The sequence below is a fragment of the Lampris incognitus genome, unplaced genomic scaffold (assembly GCF_029633865.1).
Source record: "Lampris incognitus isolate fLamInc1 unplaced genomic scaffold, fLamInc1.hap2 scaffold_111, whole genome shotgun sequence".
In the NCBI taxonomy this organism is placed as follows: domain Eukaryota; kingdom Metazoa; phylum Chordata; class Actinopteri; order Lampriformes; family Lampridae; genus Lampris; species Lampris incognitus.
The window spans coordinates 214738-222904 of NW_026611089.1; the positions used below are offsets into that span (position 1 = coordinate 214738).

The following is an 8167-nucleotide window of genomic DNA, read 5'->3' on the forward strand; positions in this document are numbered from 1 at the left end:
TCAAACTAAAATGAATTGGGTTGAGGCCCTTCCCTTGGCACTAATGACGATTAGGTCATCAATCAATCAGGGGACCGGGTTCACCCCATATGATTTAATGACGGGGCGACAGTTTCCGGGGCCAGGGGCGGCCTCGATGGAGGGACTAGAGTCAATGAGGGGGAACTAAAAGCACATGTTTTAAAGAATTACAGACTTTGGTTTCAGATTTCTCCCGACAGGTTGGCGAAAGACGCACGCCGGCACCGGAATCCACCCTCCCCCAGGCGCGGTGGATCCTGTTGTGAGCAATTACGCGGAAGTGGGCGGAGCCCCGGTGGACCGGACCCTACGAGGTGGTAGAGAGGACGTCTCACGCAGTCCGGCTGAAAGGGAAAGGAGACGTCTGGTACCACTGGAGCCAGTGTGCTGTCGCGGAGGAGCCCGAACGGACCCTAGACGCTATACAAGAGGGCCACCAGGAGGCAACGTCCCCCCAAGAAGAGAGACCAGATTCAAGCGAAACACCAAACCACACTGTTAGCTTGGAACAGGGTGAAAGTGCTGGTGACCTCTCCCCTAGGTCATAGAGGAACCCGGCCGGACGATCACATACCCGGCTAGAAGAGGCTGATTCGGGAGGAACGGTGGTGTTTGCTCTATGTTTGGGGACCAGTGTTGTACTTTCATTCCCCCCGGGGGGACGACAGGCCGTCCGCGGCTGCTCCGGGTAACAGGGGCCGGAGTGTCTCTGGGAGGCATTGACGCGGGCCTGTGGAGGTCGGCCTGAGGAGAAGCAGAGGAGGCAGCGCGGGCCTCCATGGGGGGAGGAGTCGGAGCCGGGGGACGACCGCGACGAGGAGGTTGGGCTAACTCCAACGGCTGCGTCAAGTCCAGGTGTGCGGGTTTAACTCGGTCCACTGAAACATGCACGGCCGTGCCCCCAAAATGCACCACCAGGTGCTTAGTTCCCCGTTCCAGGACGCGGAAGGGGCCGTCATAAGGGGGTTGCAGAGGGGGGCGGTGTGCGTCGTGACGGATGAACACGTAGTCCGCTGACTGCAGACCTGGGGGCACCTGGGACACCGGAGCGCCGTGTAGGGCGGTAGGGACGCGTGTGAAAGCTCTGACCCCGTCCAGCAAGGAGGCTCGTTGGTCCACAGCTGACCAGGGACGCGTTGCGTTGGGCATGAAATGGCCTGGGACTCGCAGCGGCGTGCCGTACACCAGCTCCGCAGAGGAGGCCTGTAGGTCTTCCTTCGGGGCGGTCCGCAGGCCCAGCATGACCCATGGGAGCTTGTCGACCCAGTTGCAATCCTTGAGAGTAGCCCGAAGCGCAGCCTTCATGGACCGGTGGAAGCGCTCACATAGGCCGTTCGCCTGAGGGTGGTAGGCGGTAGTGCGGTGAAGCTTGACGCCCAGCGCCTCACCCACAGCACTCCATAGCTCTGAGGTAAACTGCGGCCCGCCCGCGGTCATATGAAAGGTGGGAAGGCGTACCGAAACGTGAGACCCACGACCCAATAAAAGCCCGGGCCACATCAGCAGACGTCGTGGATGCCAGGGGAACAGCTTCAGGCCAGCGCGTAGTCCTGTCCACCACAGTGAAGAGGTAGGTGAACCCATGGGAGGGGGGTAGGGGACCAACCAGGTCGACGTGGACATGGTGAAATCGTCTCTCCGGCACTGCGAAGCGTTCAAGCGGCGCCTTAATGTGGCGGTGTATGTTAGCCCGCCGACAGGCAACACACGAGTCGGCCCACGCTTTCACGTCTGTCTTAAGTCCCTCCCACACAAACGTAGCAGAGGTCAGGCGCACGGATGGCTTACCGCCTGGATGAGAGAGGCCGTGCACAGCTTCAAACACGGGGCGTCTCCAGCTGTCCCGGACGATGGGCCTGGGCTGTCCTGTGGAGACGTCCCACAGGAGGGTGACACCGTGTCCGTGGCCTGGTCAGCGGCCATCTGTGCATAGTCCAGGCCTAGGTGGACCGCTTCTATCACTGCCCTAGAGAGGCAGTCAGCTACCTGGTTAGACTTACCAGCGACGTGCTGGATGTCGGTAGTGAATTCCGAAATGTAGGAGAGTTGTCGCTGCTGGCGAGCGGACCATGGCTCGGCCGTCTTGGACATGGCAAACGTGAGAGGCTTGTGGTCCACGTACGCAGTAAACTCGCGGCCCTCTAGCAGGAACGGGAAATGCCGGACGGCGAGCCAGAGACCGAGGAGTTCCCTGTCAAAAGTACTATACTTGCGCTCTCGGGGTGTAAGCTGGCGACTGAAAAAGGCCAAAGGCTGCCAAGCCCCCCCCCCCACCTACTGCTCGTGAACCGCACCAACAACATAGTCCGATGCTGTAGGTGAAGGATGCGCTAGCAGGGTAGCCTGGGAGAGCGCAGCTTTAGTCTCGGTGAACGCACTGTCCCGCTCTGCTGTCCAGTCGACCGCGTGGTTGGGGACTTGCCTTTCAGCGCCTCGTACAGTGGCCGGATGATAAAGGCGGCTCGGGGAATGAAGCGGTGGTAGAATGTCACCATCCCGATGAACTCCCTGAGCGCACGAGCTGTTTGGGGGCGCGGAAAGGCCGCCACCGCTTCCACCTTTGAGGGCAGGGGGACCGCCCCGTCCCCTGTGATGCGGTGCCCGAGGAAATCAATGGCCGTCAGCCCGAACCGGCACTTCGCCGGGTTGACGATCAGCCCATGCTGGCTGAGGCGTGTGAAGAGGGCGTGAAGTTGGGACAGGTGTTCTTCCTCGGAGGCGCTGGCGATGAGTATGTCGTCCAAATAGACGAAGAGCAAAGGAAGGCCACGGAGCACTGAATCCATCAGCCGCTGAAAGGACTGGGCCGCGTTTTTGAGTCCGAATGGCATTCGTAGGAATTCAAATAGGCCGAATGGGGTAGTCACCGCTGTCTTGGGGATGTCCGAGGGGTGCACGGGAACTTGATAACCACGAGAAGACGCGTTTGCCAGACAGGTTTGCAGAAAAGTCCTGGATATGCGGGACAGGATAGCGGTCGGGCGGGCGTGGTGGCGTCATCACGTCGGCGGTAGTCCCCGCATGGGCGCCAACCTCCATCAGGCTTAGCGACGATGTGGAGTGGGGACGCCCACGGGCTGTCAGAGCGGCGGATGATCCCCATGCGTTCCAGGTGCTCGAACTCAGACTTGGCAATGGCGAGTTTGGCGGGGTCGAGACGCCTGGCTCTGGCGTAGACCGGGGGCCCCTTCGTAGCAATGTGATGCTCCACTTCATGCTTAGCGGTGGGTGCCGAGAAGGTAGGCTGGGTGGGGTCAGGGAACTCAGCGAGGAGGCGGTTGAACTTGTCTGCCACTGAGAGAGAGTTGGCTAGACCTGCATAGGCCGCTTCCCCCCCGCGTACATGCGAAGGAGGAGAAGGTTAAGGCGTCGACCAGACGGCTGTTCTGAATGGGGAGGAGGGGAAGCGTTACATTGGCCATGACGAGCTCCCACGTGAAACGTTGTCTACCAAAACACAGTTCTACAGACCGCACGCCGTAGGTGTGGATAGGGCTGCCGTCAGCCGTCGCCAACCGGGGGCCCCGCTCCCCGCCCATGATGTCGACGTCAGTAGCAGGGAGCACGCTTCTCTGTGCGCCCGTGTCACAGAGAAATCGCCGACCGGAGATGGTGTCGAGGATGAAGAGTAGTAGCCTGCTCGTATCGCCAACACTCATGGCCACTACTGACTGTTGGCCGGCCCTCTCGTTTCCCGTCGGCCTGTAGTTGCAGGGGGAACGGCACCGTTTAGCTTTCGCACCAAATCCAGCGTGGTACATAGAGTCCAGAGGGCTTGTAGCGGTCTGACGCTGTGGCGCCACCGTCGGGCCACGCCCGCGATGTCGGCGGGGGGGGGGCAGTGAAGGTAGGAGCCAGCACCCCGGCATGGGAGGAATGTTGTGTAGCGACGAAGAATCGGTCAGCCTCCTTTGCCAGCTCACGGGGATCAGTGATGGTGGAGTTAGCGAGCGCAGTCTGGACGTGGGGCGGCATGTTGCGCAGAAACAGCTCCATGAACCGGAGACATGGCTTTTCTTGACCCAGTAGGTTTAACGTCCTGCTCATTAGCTCCGATGGTTTGCCATCTCCCAAGCCCTGAATTGCGAAGAGGCGACGTGCTCTCTCCGTTGTTGACAGTTCACAAGTTTCAAGGGCCAGATTTTGAAGTGAGGCGTATTTACCATCGGCCGGTGGGTTGGTTATGAAAGCGCTTATCCTGGAAGCCGTAGCGCCCCCCAGCGCTGCCACTACGTAGTAGTACCTGGTCTCGTCTGCTGTTATGTCTCTAAGCGGCGCGAACTGTGCCTCAGCCTGCGCGAACCATGTAGCCGCGGAAGACTCCCAAAACTCCGGCAGTTTAATTGCAACGGCGTTCGTAGCCATAATGTGTGTGGTTTCAGAAAACTTAACCGAAAACCGACTGCGTTAAGCTGCCCCAGGTGGTACAGAGAGCGTACCGACCAGTCTGGTTCAAGCAGCTCTCATCAGACAAATCCAACTCCCACACCCAGCAGCTAGCGGCGGCCTCTGCTGCGGCATCTTCAGACTCAGGTCCAGCCCCTCCAGGCCTGTGTTGGTAACCTAACGAGCCAGCAGGCGGCGGTGTCCAGCAAACAAGCACCCCACTCTAACCCCACCCTGTGGGGCTCAACCCAGTTCCCCGGGAGCCCTTCCTCTCCAGCCCACGACCGTTTGATGGCGACTTTGAGACCTGTGCCACGTTCATCATGCAGTGTGAGCTGGTCTTCCTGCACCAACTCAGCATATTCACGTCTGGCGCTGCCCGCGTCGCTTACATGACCAACCTGCTCACAGGCCGAGCAGCTCAGTGGGCCAATGCTTCCTGGTCCATGAAGGCCAGTTTTTGCCTGACCTACGAGGACTTTGTGGCGGAACTACGGAAGGTTTTGCACCATCCAGTCGGTGGCCAGGACCCTGGTGCTCGGCTGAGCAGTATGCAGCAGGGCAGTGGTAGTGTCACAAACTACTCTGTGGAGTTCAGGCTGGCCCGGGCAGCTGAGCGCGCCGGCAGGCAGGGCTCCACGCGCCCGTGGTACCCCAAACGCTCCACTTTTGTTTTATATTTTTATTTGTATAGCCCAACATCACAAATTTGCCTCAGTGGGCTTTAACAGCAACACAACATCCTTGTCCTTAGACCCTCTCATCGGATAAGGAAAAACTCCCTAAAAAACCCCTTTAACAGGGAGAAATAGTAGGAAGAAACCTCAGGGAGAGCAACAGAGGAGGGATCTCTCTCCCAAGACGGACAGCGTGCAATGGATGTTGTGTTCACGTAAAGGAGTTGGGTTGGGCCTGAGAGTAGGAACATTGTACGCCGGCCTGATTAGGACGGCCTTGGAGCAGGAACGACACCTGCAAAACACGAGGAAAACGAAGATCACGCCTGTCTCTGAAAAAGAACCACGGCTTGTTGTTTTAGTATATACCACTATGTGTTTCTGTTACTTGGCAGACGACTCAAGGGTACATCTCCAGCACTGCAGCCTTACCTGTGAACTATTTGTTGTGTGCCAATAAAATGACACGAACCAGCAAGAAGTCGTCTGACTTCTTATTTGCCTATGCCGACCTGAATCAAAGAACCGGGCGAGCCTTCTGCAAAAGAGAAGACTCAACACTGCCACCAGCTGACTTCTTTTTCACTTTGGCTACACACAGGAGCCCTGTACTTTGAGAACCAAGTGCTCGAGATGGCATGTAAGGTTTAAGGAGAGCAGACAGGTAGGATGGGGCAAGTCCATTTAGGGTTAGCAGCAGCATTCTGAGCCATCTCAAGACTTCCAGCGCTAGAATGTGGCAAACCTGAGAACAGAACATTACAGTAATCAAGTGTGGATGAAAGAAATGCATATATTAGAATCTCTGCGGAAGCTTGCGACACCCCAGCGGGGGGTGGGAGAGGTTACCCTCTCTTTCTCGATTGATGGCAAAGCGACGCTCAGACAGGAGTGGCCTCTAGCGGGGCCCTAAAGTGCGTTCGAAGTGTCGATGATTAATGTGAATTGCAGGACACATTAGTTCTCGCAACTGACTGCGTTCTTCATCGACAGAAGAGCCGAGCGATGCACCGCTAACAGTTGTACGCTGCACTTTTAAGTGTCAGCATTTGACAGTACTCATCCGAACACGGGCGTGTTCCCAAGAACACACAAAGCTCCGGGCGCTCCGCCGCGCACCGAGCCTTGCCGCAGCGCGTGGAGGCGTTAGGCCCCTTGCTGTCTCCTCGACGGGAGGGAGTCGGTTACTGAGAGGAAACAATGACACGCTAGAGCCCCTCTCACTCTGCGCGCTACTAACCGATCCGCCAGACCGGAGGAACCAACCACCCGAAGCCGGCAAAGACGGCCAGCGGAGGCCCTCCGAGGGCGTGTTTGAGAAGATCAACCAGGTAGACTCATGTCACCGCGCTCGGCAAGAAACACCGGTGGCAACTACTCAGTCCGCCAGACCAGAGGAACCAACCCCCCGAAACCGTCAAAGCCGGCCAGCGGAGGCCCTCTGCACACGTGTTAAGTTGCATATCGCTCATCTTAGTAACGTGCTTAAATTCAGTGTTGTCGCGTCTGATTTGAGGTCATAGTCGTATGGCACACTTTCAACTTGGCGGCGTTGCTTAAAACTCAAAGCTGGATTTTTGCACGCCTCGGCAGCTCGATCATCCGGGTGTGTTGGGAGAACGGAGCATAGGGGGAGGGCTACGCTGAACCCTGCACTTTTAGTTGGTGTATGACATCGCAGAGGCTTGCGCCACCCCAGCCGCGCTGAAAGAGGTTTTGCGCCCTCCTTCCCGATTGAAGGCGAAGCGTCGCTCAGACAGGCGTGGCTATGGGACGCACATTTCAAATACACCCTGAAATGTTGATGCTCAGCCTGTCCTGCAATTCGTTAGTAGAGTGATCCCCCGCAAAGAGTTGTAAGCTTCACTTTCGAGTGTCCACATGTGACAGTATTTATCCGAGCACGGGCATATGCGAGCATTGCCACAGCGCGTGGAGGCATTAAACCCCCGCCCGGGGAGGAGAGGGGCGAGAGTCCGTAACCGGAGGCGCACAGAGCAGCATTAAGTACAGTCTCGGAACAAATTACACGTTATTTGTACATGCAATGAAATTCACTCTGCATTTAACCCATCCTAGCTGTAGGAGCGGCGTAGCCCCTCCTAGCTGTGAGAGGTTTAAACCCTCCTATCTGTGTAGCTAGGGAGGGTTGAACTCCTCCTAGCTGTGCAGCCCATCCTGGCTGCGAGAGGTTTAACCCCTCCTAGCTGTGTAGCTAGGGAGGGTTGAACTCCTCCTAGCTGTGTAGCCCATCCTGGCTGCGAGGTTTAACCCCTCCTAGCTGTGTAGCTAGGGAGGGTTGAACTCCTCCTAGCTGTGTAGCCCATCCTGGCTGCGAGAGGCTTAACCCCTCCTAGCTGTGTAGCTAGCTAGGGGGGATTTAGCCCATCCGAGCTGTGCAGGCTAGGACCAGAACACTTCTTTCGGAGCACACCAATAATGATGAAAACAATCACCGTGGACGGGGGCCTCTGGACCCAGACGGACAGGCTGCTGTTGATCGATCTGCGTGTGTTACCTCCCCGAGGCGGGAGTGGGTAGTTTGCACACCTCTTTCTCTCACGGTCTCGTTTCTCAAAATCATCAAGTAATTCCAAAGCACGAGCTTTACTGTATACGGCTCACCTGAGGCAAGCGAAAGGATTCTTCAATACACTTGACAAGGTTCCGAAGGTGACGCAGAAACACAAGCTCTGCAAGCTGGGTGACCTGCTCCTAGAGGTGGAAGTTGCAAATAAGGACGGCTACTTACCTGGACACCTCCAGAGGAGTGGCTACCCTTGTCACCCTGGAAAGCACTAACCCAACCACAACAAGTGGGGAAATGTAGATACTGCAAGGAAAAGACCGTAGAAGAGCGAAACCAGCTCCTCAAAGATCACATATGCTGCACGAGATCCAAGTTAGCTGCTGGGCACCAGCGAGGGGGGAGAGGCGGGTGGTGACGAGGCGGGCACCGTGGCCGTGGACACCCGCGAGAAGGGCCCGGCGCGCGTCTAGACTCGCCTCCGTGGCAGCGCCTTATCCAGGTGTCCTCCAACGGCCCGCCTTCCGGTCCACTTCTGGTGGCACAGGGCCCTATC

The 8167-nt window shown here is 57.5% G+C and overlaps 1 pseudogene; it reads right to left on the reverse strand.

Annotated features, from left to right (window-relative positions):
* Positions 1 to 5959: 5959 nt before the first annotated feature.
* Positions 5960 to 6106, reverse strand: LOC130132092 (5.8S ribosomal RNA; annotated as a pseudogene).
* Positions 6107 to 8167: the final 2061 nt, after the last annotated feature.